Source organism: Microcebus murinus, chromosome 11 (assembly GCF_040939455.1).
Source record: "Microcebus murinus isolate Inina chromosome 11, M.murinus_Inina_mat1.0, whole genome shotgun sequence".
NCBI lineage: Eukaryota > Metazoa > Chordata > Mammalia > Primates > Cheirogaleidae > Microcebus > Microcebus murinus.
The window spans coordinates 93,711,101-93,736,683 of NC_134114.1; the positions used below are offsets into that span (position 1 = coordinate 93,711,101).

Sequence of the window (25,583 nt, forward strand, 5' to 3'; positions counted from 1 at the left end):
GAAAACAGCTGAGGAGATGGAGCAGAGGAGGTTAGGCATCCGAGTGAGAGCTGGGTGACCTTTATGTCCCATTCTAAGGTCTTCTCATGTGTTTCAGCCACTGGGCAGGTAGGTACAGAAGCATAGCGGGGAGGAAGGAGAGGCAGGCTTATTTTCACAGATTAAAAACAATTTTGTAAATGCTGAATGTGAGAGACTGCAACATGTTTCACAACTTGCAAAGTGCCCAAAGTAAGCAAATTTTATTGAGAGTCAGAAATCACAAATTTTGCTTCTTCTCTGACAATGTGAAATTATATAATCTTCATCAAGATAGAGAATCAAAACATGGGACACCTCAGCACTTTGATATAACCCAATCAATGATAATACTTTATGGCACAATCTTACCTGATGCTATTACTTAAAAATAACCTATTTGAAAAAATGTCAACCTGAGACTTCTCCAGAAGCTTCCTCCTTGATTACTGAGGTTCACTCCTGAAGGGACAGACACTTATCATTAGGTAATCCTCCCACTTGTTTAGCCACCTCCACCCATGGAGACTTATATATAAAATACAAGCTGCTAGAAGTCATACCCTTAGACAATATGCAGATCTGACTACCTGTGGCAGGTGATCAAGTATGAATACCCAGGAATTAAAGTTTGGGCGGAGCGAGTTGACATGGACCTCTGGGTTCCATTAATGGGTTGTTTCTGCAACCGTTTGTCCCTCACTCTTCAATGACTGGCCTGTCAAAATGATCATTTTCACTGTGAGTTGCCTCATATTTGCTAAGTAAAACTCATGGGATTCAATAAACCACTTAAAGTTTTGCTGAGCACCCACTCTGGCCTTGGAGATACAGGGTTGTGAGAAACAAACCTGGTGTCCAGAACCTTGACATGACTACTGGGGCTCAGGTGCTGAGGCCTGGGGCTGCAAAGCCTCCCGTGATGGAGGAGGAGCTGCATGTATGAGCCCACAGCCCAGCAGCCCAAGATGAGAACATGGCAGCCAATGGGCTGTCTGCCCTACAGTAACCTGCTGGGGTGCTGTGCACAGGCTCGAAGCATCTGGTTTTGAAACATTTCCTAGCTGGTTTTTGTTTCTGACTGATTAGTTGTAGCCTCCAATGTGGTTTAAAGTTTATAAAACACTTATAGACACTTTTCATGTTCCAGTGTATTATTAGGAACTCTGATATCATATAGTTAAAGGTCTGCCAATACTTTTCTAAGGAAATCATACAGCAGTTATTCACCATACAGATTTGCTCTATCTGAAAATGTTAAAACTGAACACTATTATATTGCTTTCTGATGCCTCTCTACTTTTAGGGTACCAGAGGAAAAAGCCATAAACATGAAAAAATTCCCATCGGTTATTGTGCGTGTGTGTGTGTTTTCCTGGAAAGCTTTTATGATTGGGATGTTGGCAGGAGGCCACTACATATATAGAACATAATATATAAACACTAAAAATGATGCAACCTTTCTTTTGTACCTTTACTTGCACTTGATGAAGTTAAAAGTTGTAGTAAAGAGACTGGGGGATTTAATTGGCGTTTTTCTTTTTCTTGCTACTTCAGTAGATATAAAGTGAATTTTATCTGTTGTTTGGGGAATGTGAGTTGAGAGTACGTGTGGGGTACCTAGAGTTGGTTCCGTGTTATAAAGAAGACCTGCTGGGTGCAGGCTTGGATGATCCACAGGTACCTACTCCTAAACTTAGGACAAAATTATTCTATTTATTTTTATCATGTGTTACAAGAGTTACACATTTGAGGAATTGAAGAGATATTAAAACTTCAGCCATGCAAAATGTATCAGTCTTCCGGGAGATCATATAAAATGTGACTAACTGGGGCCAGGTAACATAGTGCTGATATCCACTTCTAAGATAAAATACTTTTCAAAATAGGTTTTAAATTTTTATTAGTATAATGTTTTTAAGATATGAAATATAAACATATTTTTAATTTTTGAGCTTTATTTTTATCAAACATGACTATTTGAATTAAGTTATATTTATGACAAGATTCTAAATGTTAGAAGTTTCCTTAAATTTTAGTTCTTCCTTTCAAACCTAAATTGTATTGTGAGATTTTTTTTTAATCATTGTATTATTTATATGAGAAGAAATCAGTGATTGGAATATACTGTAGGTCTGTAGGAAACGTTTGGCAACAATTATCCATTTCAAAAACATATTCTTTTTAAATGTCTTCTAAAATATCAGGTCAACATAAAGCAAATTTAAAAAAAATTAAAAGCAGTTGAATCATGACTATTTCATTTTAAAAGTCAACTGTAATCATTTCTTTCTCACATTTTTTTAAGTCATTTGCTGATGAAGAAATGTCTTTATATTTAGAGTTCAATACTCAGGTCCTGATGGATCTTACCGGGTTACTTATCTTTATTTCAGTACAATAAATGGATTGCTAATCTTTTCCCGTCACTGTTTCCAAGTAGATGATGGATTTTTGTTTCAGTTTACAGTTCATTGTTTTTAATATGGCCGTACTTTATTATACACATGAAGGCTTATTACAGAAACAATCAGATTCACCTTAGTTATTTCTTTTCTTTAATCATTAAAAGCTCTATTTTCTTTGTAGAAAAAGGATTTTTAAATATTTAATATACATCAGCCTCCAAGAGCTTGTTTGGTTTATAAGCATACTATCATTTTTTAGTTAATATTCTCTTTGTGTATAATCTCAGTTCTTCAAAATCCAGCAATTTAAAGAAAGTTAAATATTCCATTCCATTCAATATGTTTTGACTATTTTGAGTGTTTATGGGAAATTCCAAGTATTTTTCTTTTCTTTTCATTTTTAAGCAGTAAGCCAAGGTAATTTTTTTGTATTTTAAGGAGATTAGCAAGCTGAAAGCCAAATTGTTAGTCATATTTTTTGCCAGTTTCTTTTAGAATCAGAATTTTAATGTGTTTTTTTAAAAAATAATAAATTCAGATACTTTCAAACAAAACATTACATATAGGGTACATTAGACAATCACTTGCCTTGGTTATATACATTTATTCCAACAAGACTTGGATGCATGATACATTTCTAGCTATTTAACGTAATGGGAAAAGAATCTTTCTGAATGTTTAGCAAAGAAAACAGAATCTTTCTCAGCAATTAGGTCTTATTGATGAGAGTGAGATAATTTTATCCTAATATGTTTTCTAATAAAGAAGTGAAAAGGCACATTTGATTCCAACATTTATGAAAACATTATCTCAATTATTAATGTGCCCTTTTTCCCTTGAGATAAATTAATCTAGTTGCACATGGTTTCCCCTTTCTGCTTAACATCAGAATTTAATATGACTGGACCTGAGGAATGTAACCAGTGTATACTTAAAACTCTACTGGAATAAAATACGGAAGTTTAAAATAAAGCTACAGTTTAAGATAGGCTAATATTACTCAGGCCTTTCAACTCAAAGTCTGATTTGACAAGAAATTTTACCAACAATGACAAAATAAATTGTACTTATTTTCACCCTAGAAAAATTATCCTGCTAATTGAAATAATGTAGTGACTTGTTAGGATTACAGTCAAGGTACTAGAAAGAGATTTAATTTTATAGGACCTGTCTTCTCTTTGCCTGAGTAAATTTGAGTGTCTCATTTTCATTTGCCCTATGTGGAAACCATCATTATTTTTCTTTAGAAAATCAAAGGGGATACATAATGTGGACCTTTTGTGGTTTGATTTTGTGCCATAATATTCTAGATTTAATAAGAGTTTTGCTTTTAAGCAAATGGTCTATTTTTCATCATTACTATTTAGCGTAGGTCAAAAGATATTAATGAAAACCAATATTAAAAATATATTACATGTTGCTAAATGCTTATATTTCAAAACCATCATAGGTAATTGGTACTACAAGAAAATGAATTGATTTCATATTTTAAATGTTGTATGTATGTTTCTATAAATGATTCAATTCCATATATATATAGTACTGTACCTATTTGCATATATTTGGATATTGAAAAAATCATTTTAAATTAATCATTTTAAATTACGTTAAAATCATTTAAAATTTGTTCCAGTGATAGTACTGTAATTATATACTCCATATTTTGACTTTGACTCATTTTGGCCTGATTCACCAGAACACCAGGGGATGGAATTATGTGGCTGTCACAATTACATTGAAGTAAAAATTGTGTTTCTCAGCAATTTATCATTTAGTATACGAGTCTGCCTGTCAGCTTGGTTTTGAATATGTCAGTTTTGTGAAATTCAAATAATATCTCCTTAAAAATAAACCATAGTAATATTACCATTATGTTTTAAATTATGCAGAGTAACAGCTGGTGTATCTCTCTGGCTTTGCCTCATTTGATTTGAAGATGTCTTTTATCGTGGTGCCCATTTGATAGAGTGTGAGCATTTTGTAGTTTTACATAAACTGTAAAACCATCTGCCACCTCTTGGAATGGTTTCCAGCATTGTGTTAAAAATCAAAACTTGGTACTTTAAGTTGGCTTTGAAGGTCCCTTTAAAGTCCCGGTCCTTTTGCTTTATGTGTCACACTACACAGTGCCACCCTTGGTTTTCTAAGTCTAAAAATGATTCTGCTTAAAAAAAATTATAACAGCCATTTGGAAATTCTCACATCAGTGAGGTTTAATCCAAACATGCATGTGACACTACACTGCTTTAGCTGCAAATACTTTAAAAAGACTGATGTATTCTGTATCCACAGGACTATTTTTCTCATTAGTTCAGTTTATCTATTGTTTACAACTTGCTTCTTTTATTGATAGCATTTTGTCTGTGTGAAGAAGTAATTCACAAGTCCATAAAGGCATGTTTCCTTACAGATGTGATGTTTTTCTTCTTCCACACTGACTTAAAAGCAGGGTATAGAAAGTAAAATCAGAATCTCAGAGGTTACTGGATAGATAAATTCCGCCCTCCTCAATCACTGCAGCAAGTGATCTGATATGATAATACTGGTCCCGAGAAACCTGCAGGAGCCTTCTTACTTCATTGTGTTAATTAAGGCAGTTTTAATTATTTGAGAAATTGACATTACCTAGGAATCACTTACATCTGTAGTGTAATATAATAGATTTAAAAAATGTTTTGATTGACTATGAAAACCTGCAAGTTACTTAGCTGGGGAATCATGTCCACAATATCACAGCCCTCTCTTCTCAGCGGATGGATGAAATACACTGGTAATGTGGGGAAAACCTTTTGCCTTTCTAAAGAACGCTGTGTGTAGAATGACTATGAGCCTGCCCCCCTCCCTCTTTTTCTTTTTCTTTCTTTCTTTTATAGAATCGTATATACTCCAAGATTTCATGAGTTCAGACATTCCTTGTGTATTTACACAAGAAGTACAGGCTTCGGTATAAGTACTTAGCATAAAAGCCAGAGCAGAATATACTTTTCCTTGTAAGCATTTGCCACCTCACTCAGATAAGTTACAGAATTCCATTATCCAAATTGTTACACATGTGTGACAGAGGTTGACCTTTCGTCATGTCAATCCTTTTTGTGTAGGCCCCGGGCTCCAGCCTAATGGCTCAAACCCTGATTTACTCACTATAATAAGGGCAGGAGGTCGAGCAATTGTCAGGCTGCCTGTTCGTACTCTTCTTGGAGCCTGGTTGAAGGCTGTTAACACAAAGCTTTTCAAAGTGAATTTACAACCAGCACCACTGACAGAGGCCAATCAGTGCACCATAAATGTCAGGTTAGTGAGATTGAGCAGTAAGTAAAGCACTGACAGCACACTATTGGCTGGAATCAATTGGCCAAGGTTTAACTGAGAAGAGCAATCTCCGTGTGGCAGACTAGGGAGAGAGCTAAGTGTGCAGCCGGGGTTACCAGGTGGACTTTGTAGATTTACCTGTTAGTGGGAGCGTAAGGGTTGGGACATCACACATTTGCTTCAGCGCATCCGGCGTCATCCATGTTGATGTGATTCACGATCTGGGAGTTCAGAGTGGCTGAGCCTGCTGACTCGGAGGCTTGGTAGTGAAAAATGGTGCAGCGGCAGACAGACAAAAAGGAGAGAGAAAAACTATTGCAATATGGGGCTGTCAGAACTGGGGGACACATCCAGTGTGTTACAGTCCAGTATAAGGAAATTTGTTCAAATTCCAAAACTGTAACAGGGATTTCCCCAAAGGCACAAACACAAACACACCTGCTCTCTTGCTCTTCCTGAGGCTCAGCAGTGCGAAACTTTCATGGAAGTCACTAATGAGTGATTATGGGGTGAGGGTCTGAATATCCATGAGATGTGGTTTCCCCACCAGCAGGAATGTTTTTATCATTTTGTGTAATGACAGCCTGGACAAGAATTCATTTAGCTCTGAAGGCATCAGCATTAAAATGGAGGAATCCATTAAAATGCTGTATGCAAGGATTTATAAATTAGGCAATTTCCTTGATTATTGCAATCATTTACAAAATTGATTGTTCCAGTGTGGTATAGACAGATTTCAGCAATGATCATTGACAACAAGCACATTCTCTGATATCTATAGCTACTGGTCACTAAACCAGGTCACTATTTCCCCCACCCTGCTGTTCTTGGTCTCAAGGTCAGGGAGACTTTCAAAGAAGCTTACAATTATGAACTTTCATTTGCCTTAAGAGGAGACCCAGCTAGGCTGTGAGAGTAGGTGCAGGTTGTTCTAAAGGTTATAGCACTGTTCTTAGATTTTAATTCTATTAATAATTTTGAGGGAAGGTATTGACAATGCTGATATGCTTCAGATCAGTGGCACACATTTTGATATGATGCCAATTTAAAAGGAAAATATTTTGCAAATTACATCTGTAAATATTTGTTTGAATGAACATCTAAAGGTCAATAATGTGTTTTATTTGTTGGTCCTTAGAGTTCTAATTATCCAATAGATATATCGTAGAGTCACTGGATTTTAAGTCAATTAATTCTGGAAGGCATAATGAAGACATTGTTACAAATGTGAAATGCTCAAAATGCTGCAGATTTTCCTATACAAGAACACACACGAGTTCACTCCCTGCTTAATCACTAACCACAAACCACAAAGTTGCCTTTATTCTTGAAATATCAGAGATGGGCATGCCAGATGTATCTGCAGGGCTCTGTCCAATGAAAGCTAGCCATGCCGCTTCTGCTTAGTGCAAAATAACTAAATTTAGAACATTTGTTTTCAATCATCATTTTTTTTAATCATCATTTTCCTCTTTTGAAACTTTAACAGCAACAGGGGCTTATAAAATAATAACACTTTAGAAAATTGTTTAACACGGTGTTGGGAAGACAAAAAATTTTTGTCCTGATTGTGAATGTATAATCATTCGATCTCAAGGTAGTTTTTTGTTTAAAATGGGAAATGTTATATTTCAGGAAGTTGAGTGGCCTGGTGGTGCCTTGCATTTATTTGGCTATTGTTGCCTAATAACTCAGAAGTTCATTTTCATTTTTAGCTAGTTCTAAAACTCACTGCTTAAAAATTCAGTAAAAAGGCAATATTTTCACCAGCATCTTGATATTATCTCATTTTTATTTAAATAATTTAACAGCAGTTCTAGTTTCTGTTAAGACTTAAAAGCTATGTGACTAGTTCTTAGTTCTTTCTTGGGTGAACTGTGAACAAGGTGCTCAGTATCATAAATGCGTTTCCCAGTGCCCCTGTATCCACGCTATGCAATTGTGAAATAATGATATGGGATTAAGCCCATTTTATTAAAATGAACAGTGTTTTTCACTCCCTGTGATCATTTCAAATTAAAGCTGCCTGAGATAATGAAGTGTCTTCTATAGAAACATTCAGTGTAATCTAATTCAGTAGAAACTTCTTAAGTGCTTTTTAATTGGAATCAAATTAAATGTAATCAAGTCATGTTTTCAGTGTCTTGTAAAGCACTGAGAGCTAAGTGTTGTTAGCACTCTTGGGAATATTAATGTTTATCACAAAAATAACAGCACTAAATTCTCAGATTTCTGTGCATACTTCAAAATGGTAGATAGCTCCTAAATAAATTCTACATTAGAATACATTGCTTTTGGAACCTGTTGTTTTTGTCCCAACTAATATTAAAATTCATTTGTCACATAAAAAATACACATAATTCCTGGGGGAAAGAGTGTTGAAAATATTGGGCTGTTAAGGAAAACATTTAATTTTAATTTATTGCCATTAATTGCAATTTAATTTTGACCCAGATAATCCACAAAGTGGCAAATATCATTATTAAGCTTTAAAATAATATAAATGAATTTTTGTATTAAAAGTAATTAATGCGTAAGCCAGGCATGGTGGCTTATACCTGTAATCTTAGTACTTTCTGAGGCTGAGGCAGGATGATCGCTTGAACCAGAAGTTCAAGATGAGCTTGGGCAACGTAGGCAACATAGGGAGACCTGGTCTCTACAAAAAAATAGAAAAATCAGCCCCGCATGGTGGCGCATGCCTGTAGTCCCAGTTACTTGGGAGGCTGAGGCAGGAGGATTGCTTGAGCCCAGGAGTCTGAGATTGCAGTGAGCTACGATCACACCACTGTACTCTAGCCTGGGCAAGAGAAGAAGACCCTATCTCAAACAGAAACAAAAACAAAAAACAAGTAATTAATATATATCACAAGTAATTCAAACTATATAAAAGTATAAACCAATGGTAACCATTTTTAATGGTTTTCATAATGGCTTTTGAGAGATGATTATATAATACACATTTGTTTCATTGAGTCACAGGTTTTGGTAAAAGATATTTGCACTATCTCCTTGGTATCTTTTGAGACAAGGTTTCACTCTGTTTCCGCACGAGCCACCGCATGAGCCACCGCACCCCGCCTTGTAAAACACGTTTTTAAAGCAGCAGCTGATGGCACTGTTTCCGCAGGGTCTCCTACAAATGCCTACATTTGGCTCATCCATGAGCAGATTTTGATTTTGTGTCTAGTCTCGTCCTCCCCTCTTTGCTTCTTTCCTTGTGGGAAATTTCATTAACAGTCTGCAGACCCTACTGATATATTATGGAAACAATTCTACTGATATTTTCATGTTGTATAGCACATGTCTTTAGTAAAACTGGAGTCTTCCTGGGGTCTATAAGGAGATTGTAATGGTCCTCAGAGAAGGAAGGAGAAATTTCTGTTTTCTTTTTTATACATAAAGGTGTCAACAATAAAGGATTATGTCTCTTTGAAATGCTTTTTAAAATAGAAAGATATTAATTTATCTAGCTGTGAGTGAGACTTTAGGGAAACTACTTAAATTCTTTGTACCTCTTTTCTCCATATGTGAAAAAGAGTAATGTTGGACTTTTATGCAAATTAGAGATAAATTGTTTATGACTTTTGTGTAATCGGTGAGATTTTCCCCCCTTATCCAGTTGGATTTTAATAGTAAATTTTAAGTCTCTATTGGACTCTGTATACAAATATTTAAAAAATCACTGTTTATTTATCTGGTAAAAGATTGTATATAGTATACCATGATATGGTTTGGATTTAATTACTTACCATAAATATAAAATCAAGTTAAATAATATTTTAATATCAATTTATTTAGCACTGCTTAAAGTAAAGGATGGTGTATTAAAGGGATACTATGAAAAATGGATATAAAAAATCATTAGATGGCTTTCATTTTTAAAACTGTATTTTTAATGGAGAGCAACAAGAATAACTACAAATGTTAGGCACAGAAAGATTTCCTAGATGTGCATGATTTCCATAAGGAAATGCTGACTCAAAATCCTCAGAACAAAGAACTGACTTACAATATGAAAATGTTAACAGAATTATTTAGTAACATCTAGAAAAATCATAGGGAAACCCTAAAGTATGAAGGCCTTTTGTCCATGGACCTCAAATCAGCAGCAATTCATTAGGTGGGTTTGACACTGGATATTGAATTCTGGGTAGAAAAACATCTCAATGTCCAGCATATTGTGACTTGTCAATAAATATTAAATGACAACAAATCAACATAGTGGCACATTTGCCACTGTCCATAAAAATGTGTGTGCAGCTGTGTCCGTACGGTGAATACAGACAAAACAGGACATCCAAGTGACAGTCTGTGCTTAGAAATTTTAGATGAAAAACTAAATGTAAATGCCAAAACATGCCATAAAGAACAAAATTCTAGGCTAAAATTAATTTTTCCTAATATATATTGATTTCATATTAATCATTTCCATTATGGCACCTGGAGTTTTTACTTTTATGGCAACCTAAGCAGGGGTGATATTCAAATATATTACTGCCACTCCAGCTTAGACCCTGACCCTTATCCCAGATGCTAGCAGTGGTATCTTTGTTCCATGGCCTGCAGGTCAGCTCCAAATCTGGAATTGCTGGCCAAGCTTTAGCAAAGCTATTAAACAAACAGTAAGAATAATAATCTATATTATGTGTAGAGTTTTAGTTTTGCAAGATGAAAATGTTCTGGAGATTGGTTGCACAACAATGAGAATATACTTACCGTTACTAAACTGTACACTTAAAAATGGTTACAATGGGAAGTTTAATGATAGGTGTATTTTGCTACAATTTAAAAAAGAATCTACATTTTTAGTGACTTCACAGCTCAGTAGTTCTCAGACTGTATATAAGAATCTCCAGGAGCAGGGAGTGAAGCTCAATGCAATCTAGGGACCTTCCCCAAAATGATTCTGACTCAGTAGCCCCTGAATTGGGGCTCAGGGATCTACTTTCTTAACAAATGCCCAGAGTGGTCTCAGAACTCCTTTTAAGAAACAAAATGCCAGGCTTTACTTTTCTCTTCCTTGCCCCATGTTAGCCTCCCTTCCTGCCTCTTCCCTTGTCTTTGCTACTCTCGAGCTCACCTGTCCTCTCCTGTGTTTCAGTTCCACACCTGGTCTAGGCCTGTTCCTGTGTGAATTCTAGTCTCAGCCTTGCTTTCACCCCTGCTCCACCTTGGCTAATCTCCTTTGGACATTTCCAGTCTCCTTCCTTATCACCCCTCCCCACTTCCCCAGGTATAAATAAATAGATGATAGATAGATAAATACAGATAGATAAAGATACATGTAAATATTAAAGAACTACTAACGAACACTAACATGAACTCCCATGACTTCCATCTTTCTGTCTTTTGAAACTCCACCTGGCTAGGCAAAAGGAAGCAGCCACAATGGCAGAGTGCTTTATACTTTGTGTAAATTGCAGTATGTAATTGGTGCCTAAGTAATCCAGGTGTACTCCAGGAGGAGGTGGCTCACTGGAATGCCTTTGGTTGTATACAAAGGGCCTGAGTTCCAGCTCGCGCGGGGTCTGAGCTGTGTGACCACTTGCAGGAAATCTTAAGGCCCTAGGCGCTCCCAGTGCTGCATCCAGCAACACTGTCCTTTCTGCTTCTCCTGCCAGCCCCTTCTGTGCAGTTCTGTGTCATATGGAGAGGCCATATGTTCCTTGCATGACATTTGCGATTGCAGTCTGTAAATTTTCCATATGCCAACTGCAACTGCTGATTTGCTGATCTTTTTCCGTCTTCCTCCTCAGCTTCCCATTGCTGCCTGTTAGTGGCAGTAGCGTGAGCATGCAGCCTGCTTTCTGATCCCACCTTCTCACACCCAGAGAGCTCACCTGTTCTTCTTGTTTCAATTACTCCCTCTGAGGGATGGCTCTCAGATTCCATATCCTGCACTGATGGCTCTTAAATCCTGTATCCTCACTTGTCTGTGTGACATCTCAATTTGGAAGTCCAGACATTGTTTCCAGTTGCGTTCACTAACTGAGCCTACCTCACATCTCTCCAAATAGGTGTCGCCTTACCTTTAACTTGCAGTTCTCTCATAGTCCTTTTTAACCTATGAGCCCAACATTTTGGAGTTACTGTAATAGCTTTTCTAATGTTTGTATTCCCAGCAGCTAAGAGTATCCTGCATACAGAAGGCACTTAATAAATACTTTTGATCTGATAGCAATAATAAGAGCTAACATGCTAATGCTGAGACTATGTGCCCGACATGCTAACGGCTTTACAGGAGTAATTTTAATTTATCCTCAGAATAACCCAATAAGGTAAGGACTCCACTCAGGTTTCAGATGAAGAGTCTTTTCAGATGAAGGCCCAGAGAGGTTAAGTAACTTGCCCAAGGTTGTGTGTGTGAAGGTAGGATTTCCATGGTGGACCACAGAGTCCTTCATCTTCACCAATCTGCTCTTTGCTGCCTGTTCTTCCCACTGTCTGACCTGCACTCCCATTAAATTATGGGCCCGGTCTCTGCCGCGGGTGTCTGTGTTCAGCTGCCCCCGGCCTCTGGACCTGCCTGCGAGCTTTCCCTCCTTGGGGGACACTGCTTGCCTTCTCAGATACACTCCAGCCACGGCTTTGTGGAGACCCTGGGGCTCAGGCTCTTGACCTGGCTAGTCCACCTGTGTTTCAAGACCAGAGGCTCCATGTTTACTTTTCCTGGAAGTTTAAACCCCCTCCAGAGAAGCACATTTGTGGAGAGCCTGTGCGCATGAGGCGTTGTGCAGGTCACAAAGATGGAAAAACCAATTCTGCCTTCAAGCACTGGGAAGTGGTAGGACCATGAGTGATTCTAGTTGAAAGCAGAGTGTAAAAAGTGCTTTTTGGGGTGCACAGAGGAGGCAGTGGTGCCTTCTTGCTAGAAGGTCAGGGAGGGAGGGAGAATTTGACCTGGAGGGCAGAGATGGCTAATTCACAGAGAGCGAGAGATTGTGAGGAGAGATGCTTCTGGGAGAATGTCGGCTGCTGGTCGCTGGGGCCCCACTGTCGTGCCGAGCCCAGCTCTGCTTCCTCTGCCAGCTCCCCCACTCGCACTACTCAGACTGCTCGGTTCTCTACCAGTGTCTTGCTGTGATCTTGCCTATGCTGTTTCGTTACCTACAAGGCTCTCCCTTCCTATTGTGGTCAACCCACACGGTTTACTGTTTTAGAGTCACATCTCCACAGAACTCCTTTTGGGCTAGTCCTGGGTCTCCATCAACCTTTCCACCTTCTCCCTCCTTCATCCATCCATTCCCCTGGGAGTTGTTGAGGTTTTGGTTTATCACCTGGTATTGCTTGTTGCTTCAGAAAGTTTGATAAGCTGATATTTGGGAAATAGTCATGCTGAAAAAGTATTGGTTGTTTATCTATAATTCAGCGTTGAGCGGGTGTTCTGCATTTTTATTTCCTGCATCTGACCATCCTGATTTAAGATTAAGGTGACAATTGAGGGGAGACCTGATGGAAAAAGGAAAGAATCTAGTGATTGTCTGGGGAGGATGGTGTGCCAGAGGCCAAGTGGGTTTGGAGGAGTGTGGTGGGAGATAAGGTCAAGGTGGCCGGGTCGGATGAGTTAGACCCCAGAAAGACTTTGCATTTTATTGTGAGTGAAGTAGGTTTTGAGCCAGCAGCAGTACGAGCTGGCTTATGTTTTGAAAGGCCCTCTCTGGGTGCTGCGTGGAGAGCAGTCTGCAGTGGGGCAAGGGCAGATGCTGTTAGGAGGTGCTCAGAGGACAGGCTGTGGCTGGGGAGACAGATCAGGAGTTGCAAGCGTGTAGCTGCTACTACAGTCCACAGCACTGCGCCAGGGGTGCTGGAGAGTGAGGGTAGGCAGAGGTTGACCAAGGAGGACAAGATGTCAAGTAGTTCTGTGAACTTGTGTGAATCGGATCTACAGGTCGAATGTGAGCTGATGACCATGTGGCTAGATATGCTTGTGGGCGCTTCAGCTGATTCCCCTCCTGTGCCAAAAACGGGAAGAGCCCTTACTTCTGCCTCCATGGTTTACGCATAGTGAAGTGGCAGTATAGCGACTTGAGAATGATATTATTGTCACGCCTAAATGTGTTGGACTCTGTGACACGGGGCCATTGTATGTTCCAGCTAAGGCCTCTACCAAAATCCTTCCCCAAATGGAGGGATGCTTAATCTAACTTAACAAATGTTGTGCCAAAAATCTCATTTCCCTCCTCTAGTCTAGAGAGGAGTGCTAGCCCCACGTGTAGTATGTAGTATACACGGACACACTTGCACACACACTGTCCTCGCAAACTTTTCATAATATTTCTTGTCAGTTTGGTTATGTTTTATGATTATAAAGGCTGAAAATACTTTTTAAAGGGAATTTGGAAAATGCTGAAAAAGATTTTAAAAAGAAAGAAAAATGAGAAAAATTAATTTGGTATAATTCTTTCTTATTGTAGTTAGTATTTTCTTTAAATATATACACGAAAACATGCTGTCTCTTATAAAATCATAAGATTTCCCCCATACTGAAAATTTTTTGTGAACATAATTTTTGTTGGCTTTATACTCTTAATATTGTTGAATCCAATTGCTGAACGTTTGAGTTGGTTCTTCCCCCTTCCCTCTTTCGTCCTTTTCTCCTATCCTTCCTTTTTTCCTTCTTTCTCTCTCTGCTCTCTTTCTTTCTCCTCACTTTGAAAATATCACTAGTCATTTGTTATCCTGCGTGTGTTGCAGTGTGCTTGCCAAAATACCTGCAGGAAAAAACACAGAGAAACTCCCTCTGTACTAACAACAATAATGCTAAGAACAACAGTGAACATTTGCCCATTACTTTTTAATTCACACGAGATTTCATAACCGGTCGGCTGGTTTCGTTGCTGCACCCTCCCGAATGCAGGGCCCGCTCGGTCCTGCGGGTGCGAGTGAGCCGGGGAAGCTGTGGTCCGGGGGTGCCCGCTCCGGCCTCAGCCTCGTTCCTCGGAAGGTCGGGTGGAGCTGGCTCCTTTGACCCGCGTGCTCCAGGGGAGCTTTCCATCTGTCCAAATGTTAGCCTGGAACTAAACGCCTCCACACAGTGATGAAATCCCTAACAAATGTAGTGACAACACTGAACATAAGGCCTTAATTTTTTTCAAATTGCTTGCATTTACAGTTAATTCAATTTGAATTATAAGTCACCTCCATGTGAATGACTCATGCACTCATTATTTTGAGCTTTGCTTTTTAAAATGTACAAAACAGAGAGAAATTGGCTTGCAAAGTGTACATAGCCAAGGTAATACTGAACTGGTTTCCAATTAAGAAAGTTGTTTCAATCATTATACATCTTGTGTTCCAGATCTGGAGTTATCACAGAAAACTGAAACATCTTTTAAAAATACATTTGATCAATGTCCACAGTGGTTATTGGAGGGGATAAACATGGAAGTCAAACTCGATTATGTAGTACAAGTGAAAACAATTTTTTTGTTACAGGGCATTTCGCATTGTACCAGCTGAAAACCTTTTCCAAGTCCAGACCTTTTGGAACCTAGAGGGGCAGAGAGACTAGCTAGGCTTTGCAGGCTGTGATGAAAGTGAAAAAGTGATTTCAAAAGCAAATAATTTTTACACAGTATAAAAGGCTGGAGAGAAACAGTAAGGAAATGTCCAGAAAACAACCATATAAATAGATAATTGCTGAAATATTTGGATAATTTTGAGAATAAATGCAGGCTAAATTTTTGGGCAGTGAAATCAGTTTTCCATAATAATTCTGTTTCCTAGCCAGTAATTTCCTTGTTCTTCCTAATTTACTTCACTTCTCTGTAGCTGGCAAATTCCTGTGTTCCAGACCTCGAATAAACTGGCTCTCCAGCTACCAAGTTCTGTTGTGAGACTTCAGTCTGGTTTCCTGCTCGCTGGTCCCTGACAGTGAGCTCTGGAGCCCTGAAGGGGCTTTGGGCTTTCTGAGGATTTTCCCCTGGGGGCCTCTAGGGCTGCCCAGCAACCCAGCAGTTCATTTAAATTTGGAGCCAGGTCCAGAGTAACTCTGAGTTATGCAATTTTAACAGTTGAGAGCTCCTAGTAAGGAGGGGCTTGGGTCTAGGGAGAAGGCAGTAAACATCCCCATACCTAGGCCCTGTCTGCTAAGGCGCTCATGGCTAAAATAGAGCCACAGTTGGCCTGGCCTGGAAGGCAGCAGGTCACTTGAATTACCTTTGGTTTCTGGCATTTATTTTTCCTAGCCAAAGGAGAGGAGCGGCAGTGACTTCTACTTCTGAAAACTGGTTAGTGGCCTGGCATGATGGAAATTTTCATGCTCTTGACTTTGGATCACAGCAGGTTTGTGTCTGGAAAGTTTAAAATGAGTGTTTTAGTGGCACATCAGAAAGGGCTAGATAACCAGCAGGAAGTAAGGTGGATTTCTTTTTGGTATCCCTATCACCTTTCCTGTTTGGTGAGAATCACTGATAGAGTTTCCTCAGATTCACCCTGCTGGCATAAGGTCTCTAATGATGGAAATTCTGTTTAATCTTGCCAAAGTTGCCAGAGCAAGGAGTTTCATTCAAGCAACTGTAGAGTGTGTCACGTAGGGTGAATGTGAAGTCAAACAGCATTTGCGCATTCGTTTGCGTGCGGTGCGCGGTGACTATCATACCAAGAGCTGGACCAGAAATTGTGAAGGTGAGTAATGTGTTAACAGAGGCAGTTCTTATTTGGACAAGCTTACAGTATGACTGGGGTATGTCTTTCAGTTATTCAACATATATCTGACAGGCTTGCCTATGTGCCGGCCACTGTACAGGGTTGTCGGGGGATAGCGTTACATTAAACACAGTAGCTCACAGTCTGTGGGGAAGACGTGAGATCCCCGAGGAAGATATTTAAGTGAAATAAATAGGTCAAAGTGAGTATAATAAAGCACCTGATTGTGAAAATCCAGCAGCATAACTGAGGAGGTGAATGAAGGACCAGTTGGGAGGCAGGTCATCTAAAGCCTCCTCTGGAGGTTAGTTTGCAGCCAGGCTTTGCAGGGTTAGTGTGCATGGAATAGTAGCCAAGAAGAGAGCCGGAACTGAAGATGGGACAAATAGCAAGTGCAAAAGCCAAGAGGAGTAAGCGGGTTGTTTTGTTTAAAAGGCTGACTTGGCGGGTGGGTCTCTCTCAACAGGTTGATAATAAGAAATAAGAGTGACGATTCAGAAAGCCACATCAATGAACTTCTTGAAAGCTGGTTAGAGAGTTGAGATTTCAGGTGCAAATAGGAAACTACAGCATAATCTTTAGGAAACTTGAGGAGGGTGGGTTACAGATGAAGAGGACAAGGTTTGCCATAAGGTTTCATCTGGTAAAACTGCAGGTAATGGAAGTTTCACTGACATCTGAGCTCTCCCCTTTCGTCTGGCCCAGTGAAGGTCATGATAAAGCTAGGGACATCCCTGATGCCCCATGAACTTCAACGGCCAAAGCACAGTCTGTCTTATACATGAGCTCTAAGTCAGGGTTCATGGCTCTTTTAGGGCACTTTTGAATGTCTTGGATTGGGTGTGTGACTCAAAGTAGCATTCTAATTAGATGGACAAGCAGTAGAGGGGAAACAGGTATGAGTAGAATTGTGCTTGAATGGGGAAAAGGAGTTTTTCTAAGACAGTAATTTTCTGCATTGGAAGTTTTTTTTTCTTTTTTCTGATGGTGACTGTGGTAAAGTCACACACAAGTATATGATCTTTTGCTGGAACAGAGAGGAATATGTTATGTTTTGTGACAAATGAATGCATCTTGCTAGACTCCCTTATGCATTCCTTCCATAAATGACATTGAGGTGTGCTCAAAAATAGGGAAACAAGCAAGCCAGAAACAAAGATCCCACCCTGTATAGGAGCTCAGAGTTGAAAGATGGGGGTGGTGATGTTCATATAGTACTTTTAGAAAAACTCTGATAATGCATTGGAGTGGCTAATGTGTGGCAAGTAGCATCAACTATCGTTATTTCCTGCATTCTGAGAAACACAAAAGAGAGAAACTAACCTAAACCAACTTCCAAACTAACAAGAAAACTAGGAATGCAATCTTTTAAGTGAGTAGAGATTAGAGTGGGCAGAAAACAAGATGAGAGATTTAAAACCTGATGGAACAAAAATCAGTTGGGCGATAAAGATTAGGACTTGAGAAGAAGAGGACATGAGCAAAAGGATGGAAGTCTCTGAGGATGTGAAGAAGTGCAAGGGACACCCAGAGGTGCTGAGAGCAGCTGGCACTCGCATGCCCTTGTAGCGGGGGTTTGCAGCTGTGCCACCTTCATTTAGGGCCCTGCACTGCTGTACCAGCGGCACTCCTGCTGCAGTGACCAGAAGCTTCTGCCGGTGATGCCTGGCCCTGCCCCCTCTTGGAATTAGAGGAATGCATCTGTTTGTGGGCTGGAGATTAGAGCCCAGGGTCAGGACTATGAGGAAAGCTGTCTTTTTGGGTGGCCTCACAAGACATGCTTCAGACCCTAAGCTGATACTTCTAAACTTCCTTCTCTGATAATCTATGATTTTCTGTTTTTAGAACAACATTGCCAGTGGTATCAGAGAGACCCTTCTCAGATGATTCAGCCATTTAAGACTAGCAGTAATATCTCTTGTTTGGAAATTAAGCAACAGAAAGGAATTCAAGCAAGCAAGCTAAGTGGAGACATTTTCAATTAAAATATATTCATGGTTATACTACCAAGTTAAGCCAAGTCAGTTTTATTCCAGAGCTTTAAATAAGGTTAAAAATTATATTTTTATTTCTATTTCAACTTCTTTTTAACTAAAAAATTTTAAGTTGAGTTTAAAAAATTGTTTTTAAAGATTTTTTTCCCTTATTATCTCTCCTACAATGCTCAATATACCTTAGGTATCTTGTAAAGAGTTACTGGTCAATTTTGATTATTTTCCATTTTATTAAGGATGTTTATTTATCCTCAATTCACCTTCTTCCAAAAAGATTTAAAGTGTATCTTAGAAAGTTGAAGTTTAGAGATGGGTAAATGTTTTGAGAAGTTGAAAATGGAAAATTTTAAATGGAAATAAATGTGCATAATTTGAAAACATTCTAGATGCTGTCATGATGGTATACTGTGTTGTGTCCAAATAGTGTTGTTTCGACACAGTTCCCTGAAGTAGTCCTCCTCCAGGAATTCTCTTGTTTGTTTGTTTGCTGAATGGCAGTGGCCTGGCAGTGGCCTGGCCGTGCTGGGATGTCTTGCTCCATCCCCTGAAGGCAGTGCCACACAGCGGACAAGGCGAAAGGTGTGGAACTGGGCAGGCTTGGTCTATGGGGTGTAGCTAACTAGCTGATGCCGGGGGTTCCTTATTAAGGGCTTTTTCATCATTAAACAAATAATTGATGTTCATTACCAAAAATGCAAGAAATACAGAAAAAAATTAAATTCTCATAGCTCACCACCTGGAGACAAACTCTAAAATTTTAAATGTGTTTATTTTCTAGAAAATTTTATATGTGCCTATGGGTTTGTATTATGCTGAAAAATTTTTTTACTTAAAATTATTACTTAAACATGCCCTGGTGTTATTAATATTCTTTGTATTCATTATATTTAAAATATTGTCCTTCAAATGGGTGAGTCAGAGTTTGCTTACCTGTTGCTTTATTGTTAATCATTTAGCATCTAGGTTGCTAGTAGTTTTTCATTATTTTAGTACATATTTAGACATGTTACTTAATCTTTTGGAGCCATAGATTTGACTTCTCTATATTGAGAATTATTTCTCTCTTACAGGGTTCTTGGCAGTACTTATTAAGTAATATGTGATAAATAGTAGGTGCTTAGTAAAAATATGAACCCTGTTTTCCTTACCTTTGGACTTAATAGGGCTGTTTTAAGGATCTGTGAGTTGATGTTTTGAAAATGATCATTACAAAAATGTAAAATTTCTTACTCTATACAAAAGTTCTGAAAAGTTGCTTTAGGTCCAGTTTTGTAGACTGAAAACTGAATACCTTTAAACCACTAGGGCAGTGGTTCCCAAGCCACTGGGAAGAATTTTTTTCTCTTAAGTTTTTATAGAAATTTCAAACATGTCCAAAAGCAGAGAGAAATAGCATAATAAATCCTCTTGCACCTGGTACCCATTTTGAATAATTTTTCTATCCATGCTTGTCTCTGCTGTTTGCTTCAGCTTTTTACACTTTGTTTTTATTTTATTTTGTATTTTTTTGTTGGAATATTTTAATGTAAATCCCAATCACCATAACATTTTACCTACAAATATTTTGGTATATTATTTTTTTAGCATCTAAAAGACATGGATTCTAAAAACACCACATAACCACAATACTATCCTCACACCTGATGATATTAGCAATAATGTCTTAATATCATCTAATTTCTAGGTACCCTCATTTCCTCCCAAATACCTTTTTATAGTTGGTTTTTTGAATAACAATCAAAGTCTTCACATTGCATTTTGTTGAAATATCTATTGTATATCTTTTAATCTGTAACAGTTGGGGAGTTTTTTACTTTTTAATAAGAACTCTTGAGTCTCACCTCTAACCTAGATTGGAATCATCAGGGACGTGGTCTGATGGTTTGCATTTTATAAAAGCTTGAGTGGGGATTTTATGAACAAATAGCTTTGAGAACCTCTATATAAAGGAGCAAATGTAAGTTACCTTTGGAATGAACTTTTTAGTAAAGGAGTAAACTTTTTGAAATATAATTACCCTCTCATTCTCTAGCCTAAGTGCAAAACCCTTTATTTATTGGATTTCCCCAACGTGGGACTCACTTAGATGGATGATGATTGAGATCACTTATGGCTTCTTTCTGTGATTGCTTCTTTTCTCCTGGTGATCATTTCTTGTTAAGGGTGTTTTTACTGCTTTCTCTTGAGTACTCTTTACTTAAATTCCTCAATCTCTTTGCATTGTATCTGTAGTTGTCTGTTTTTTCTTTGCAAAAAATTGTTTTTCTGACTACAGAGGATAGTTGTTATAGAAAACTGGGAGTGTGTAGGGAAGTAAGAAGAAAATAAAAATGACCTATAAAATTTCCACTTAGAGGTAATCACTGTTAGTATTTTCACTGTATTTCATTGTAGTTTTTTCCTGTGACAATAAACTTTTTAAAAAACAAAGTTTAAAATCCTACTGCAAACATTTTTGTAACTTTTAAAACATATATTATACAAAAATTTTAAATGACTAAACATTTTTTACTACAGGTTTAATGGCTGGCTAGTATTTTAACATATAGATACAGACTAATTTTGGATACTTGATTGGTGTAAATTTTTTCCTTGGTATGGAAGTCCTTATTTGAATCCTTATGATTTTTTTTTTGCATATCTATGACTGTTTTCTTGGTATACATTTTTATTTTTCTGAATTAAAATATTTCTATGTCTTAAAATCTTTTAATTTTGCCCAATTTGCTTCGGAAGGGTTGTATCAGTTTACACTCCCCTGATTGGGTGAGAAAGTATTTGTTTCCATGATCCCTTGTTTATACTGTGGCCTTTTTCTATTACAAACCATTTATATGTCTTTCATATTAGTGTTTTTTGATAGAGGACCTCAATTAGGTGCTTTTGAGACACATCACACATGAGGATTTAGTATTTGGCTCTTTTGATTCTAGAGTACTAGGAAAACACATTTTGGAGCTCTGGGAAACCACCTGAAGTCAGCTCAAAGCCTTCAGATCTCATTACAGGGATCAAGGATGCTTGGAACCATGTGGCTGGCTATTGAGTTTTTTCATTTAGTTGATCACCTTTAGATACTGTATTGTGGCAGAGAGAATGAAATGTACTGGTTCTGGAGGTGGCTGCATTTCAGCAGTAGGCTTTAAAATGAGTCCAAAATAAATGCACCTTCTCAATTATCTTTGGGATCTTTGGCGTCCAAGTTTGCAGGAAAAATATTTTAGAATTGGTTGCATTATTTTCATTTGTATTGCCCTTTGTTCTCTTCTAACATTTATACTGATGCTCTAAACAGGCTTGATCTCTCCTCTCATGCACACTCTATACCACTCTGATAACATTTGAAACTTGAGGCCTGTTTAATATAAACCCTTAGATGTGCCCCTGATTTCTTATCTGGCTTTTCTAGCTGCCTCAGTCTGGTCTCTTGTATCAGATGGAGCTCTCATTAGAGGGCGACTGAAAAAGGAAAACGAGAAGAAAAGCAGAGAGCTGAAGTTTAGGTAGAGAAAGGGAGAGCTGGGATATTTGAAATTTTGAAAATCTGGAGAAATCCATGGCTTGGAGTGGGTTACAGCCTTTAAACCAAGCTCACCAGAGGAACATGAGCAGGGTCAGGGAAGACAGGATCCCTGCCAGACCTCGACCTGGTCCCGGGCAGGCCAGCCTTAGAGACTGACCTGCCAGGCTGAGCAGCTGCTCCCTCAGTGTAGAAGGCAAGTTGAGTCGTGCTGCTCTATTTCGTGCTGCGATTGTCCTGCTACAGGGCAACCACACCAAAATTCTTTGCATTTGTAACTGTTTATGCAGTACATCAGGAAGAACCAATCTGGTGGTTTTCTAAATAATTATTTCAGTGTAGATGGCCAGCCAGATAATTCAGACTCCAATGGAAATGATTTTATCTCAAATTGTCCAATTTAGACACTCACATTGGTAGAATGAATGTTGTTGCCAAATTGCAGTTTACTTTTGTGCTGTTTAGACACACTTCATATGGTGCTTTGTTTTAAAAGACCTCAAAGTATTTTTATGGAAAACACACAGGAAGTTTGGTTCTCAAGGCCTAAGACAAAAATATTATTGCTCCATTGGTAAATGTGTTTACCCAAATCTGCTTTTTAAGACAATAGCCCAACTTAGAGCTGGCATTAAATGAGATTATTCTGGTCTTTTACAGATATGGTGTCTAATTCAGAAACTTTGCTATTTTTGGCAATCACGTTGCCTTGATTTAGGTGGGACAGGGATCAGGGATTAAAATGGTTCTGCCCAGGAGGAAAGTAGACAAGTTTGACAGCAGTGAAAACTAAGATATTGTTGCATCCAGAAAATTTATGGTTAAGACCAGAGAAGTCTGGAAAGTTGGATAGCTCTGTCATTTATTAATTTATTGGCCTATGTAAGATGTTTTTACTTTAGAAGACTGATCTATGACCTCTGAAAGGATATGTCTTCAAGCTCTGTATTTTTTTTCTACATGTAAAATAAAGATTCTACATAGTTTTCTAAAATAAAATAGTAAACTAAAGGAAAAAAAGTCCATGGTGTCGCACCCAGAAATGTGAAAAAATTTTACTTTTTCTCTGTTTCCATTTTGTGTATCCCAAAGGTTTGATGCCAGGACTTCATCATTACCCTGGAGACTAACTGTAGGCAAGTTGGGTTTTTTGAAATCTTGTGTTACATTTTCCTGAAAATTCTCCCAATACATTGTTCATTCCATGTAATTACACATGCACACGCACACACACACACACACACACACACACACACACACATATGAGTGGCAAAAGCCATAGCACATAGAGCCTAGGGACTCTTCAGCTGTGGGTGCCTTTTGCGCTGCTAACCCAGCTGGGCTTATGGTACATTTTAAAGTCTTGGTGACTCATGGTCTATTTGTTATGTTGCCTCATTTAAATTGTGGTATCATAAATCACTCCATTTTTAAAAATCATTTGAGTAGCAAACACCCTAAAGCATTAAAGTTAAACAATGTTAATGGAGATTTACTTTGGATGCCATTGTTTTAATATGACAAATGGCCATGCATCGAGCTGCGTAGCACAGTTTATTTATGCAGACATAATTAGGCCTTTGAAATGAAATATACAGTGAGCCATTTGCCAGAAATTCAAAGTCTACTTGACATGCCCCTCCTCCAGTCTTACTCCTCCTATGTGCTTAATAGGTTCAAGGCAAAAATATAAGCAAGATGAATATTCTTGGTTGGGAGAAATTCTAATTAGGCTTGGGAAGAAGTTCCCTGATATTCGGAATGGCACTTCCTCCTCCATTTCTTTGGCCTTTCTTGTGACTTCCAATAGGAAAGACTTGAAAGTTGGGGGGGGGGATTATTTTTGGTTTTAGACATCTGCAGAAGGGGCAGTTTACCCAAATGGTCTCATTGGAGACAAGGAGTTAGTTTCATGCTCTGGAAGACACTAAGTCCCAATGTGCAGGTGCTAGAGAGAAACTGTAGAATGTTCTTTCCTAGAGATCTTGGAGAACAACTATATGCTAATTGTCAGAACTGTATAGATCTTTGTCCCTGTCTGTCTGTGTTTACTCTGTCGTGCCTATGTGTATGTGTAGGACAGGAGAGTAGAAGATGTAGCAGTTCATTTACAGCAGGACAGATACTACTTTAATGTCTTAATTGCTTACATTTTAATAGCTAGGAAGTAGGAAATAAGTTGGTATAACAAACAAGTTCTGGAAATGAGGAAACCACCTGCAAGGTGTCCTTATAAATTCATTTCAGCTTGTCACTCTTGTTCATGCATAACTAGGCCCAATCTTCCTCATTAATCTGAGAAGAGTGTAGGGCAGTATCAGTGAGGTCAGAAACAGGAACCAGGGGCTGCCATGATTTATGTCACACTTGTGGTAATCACTGTATCTCTTTTGCTTGGTATGAAATGTCAGAGGAGGTGGTGACTACTTAAAAGTCTGAAAGCAGAGACTGTTGACCCTAATTGATCATGATTTTTCTGGTGAAATTAGTGTAGCATCTCCACAGTAATAGAACAGTACTATTTGGGACGATCCTTTTCTCTGAGCTTAGCTAATTAGTTATAGGCATACTCTTGTGCCAGCCACCTACAAACCTGGGCTCTGAAATGCTCTCAGAACCAGCCTAGTCCTTTTTAAAATGCCACTAGTTTCTTGGATTTCAAGTTTTGTCTGCTTAAGCAAGATATATCTCCTGCAGAACAGATAGTACATATTCCTACATTTTCTTAGAATGTAGAATTAATTAATTTTAAGGAGACGATTCCTAGCCGATAAGAATTTCCAGCCCGGAATGGTGGCTCACGCCTGTAATCCGAGCACTCTGGGAAGCTAAGGTGGGGGGATCGCTTGAGGTCAGGAGTTTGAAATCAACCTGAGCAAGAGAAAAAGCCTGTCCCTACCAAAAAAATTAGAAAAAAATTAGCCAGGCATGGTGGCGCATGCCTGTAGTCCCAGCTACTTAGGAGGCTGAGGCAGGAGGGTCCCTTGAGCCCAGGAGTTTGAGGTTGCAGTGAGCTATCATGATACCATTGCACTGTAGCCAGGCCAGGGCAACAGAGTGAGACTTTGTCTCAAATAATAATAATAATAATAATTTCTAAAGGTTTTACACCTGTCTCTATCTTTGTTTCCAAGAAAGAAACTTTCAAGCTATTCAGCTGGTCCTAGCTCCCTTAATAAACTTTTTGTGCTTTATAATGCGACACAAAATAGTTTCTTCTTTTGGGGTAAGAAAAGTTTGATAAATGTTCACTATTGTTGTTTTGGTGCAAATGACTTAGCAGTAAATTTAACTAAAAACCCTGACTCCAAAAAATTAGGCCAATACCCACCCCACTCCCAACACTTTCTTTTCCTCCTATTCACCAGAAGCATTGGGAAAATCTGACAGTAGAGGAGGACCAACAAAAAAATCAAGAGGTTAGGAAGTTCTCAGTTCTAATCCTTAGGACCTATAACTTCAGTCTTCGCATGCATCATTGTCAAGAGAAGTAAATGGAGAGGTGACTACTTATTTGGGGCTGAAAAAATTAAAGCATTGTTATGAGACTTAATCCCTTTTCAAGGATCGTTAACTTTCAAGTCTATGCCTGGAACTATCTATTGATGAAAATAAAGCAAAAGATGATTTTGATCTTAAAACAGAGCTTTTAGAAAAATGGTATTCTAAGGGAATCTTCCTGGA

At 38.4% G+C, this 25,583-nt stretch overlaps 1 protein-coding gene across 1 annotated transcript in view; it reads left to right on the forward strand.

Annotated features, from left to right (window-relative positions):
- PRDM6 (PR/SET domain 6) overlaps positions 1 to 25,583 on the forward strand; it is a 115,777-nt gene that overhangs the window by 10,204 nt on the left and 79,990 nt on the right. The window lies entirely within an intron of this gene.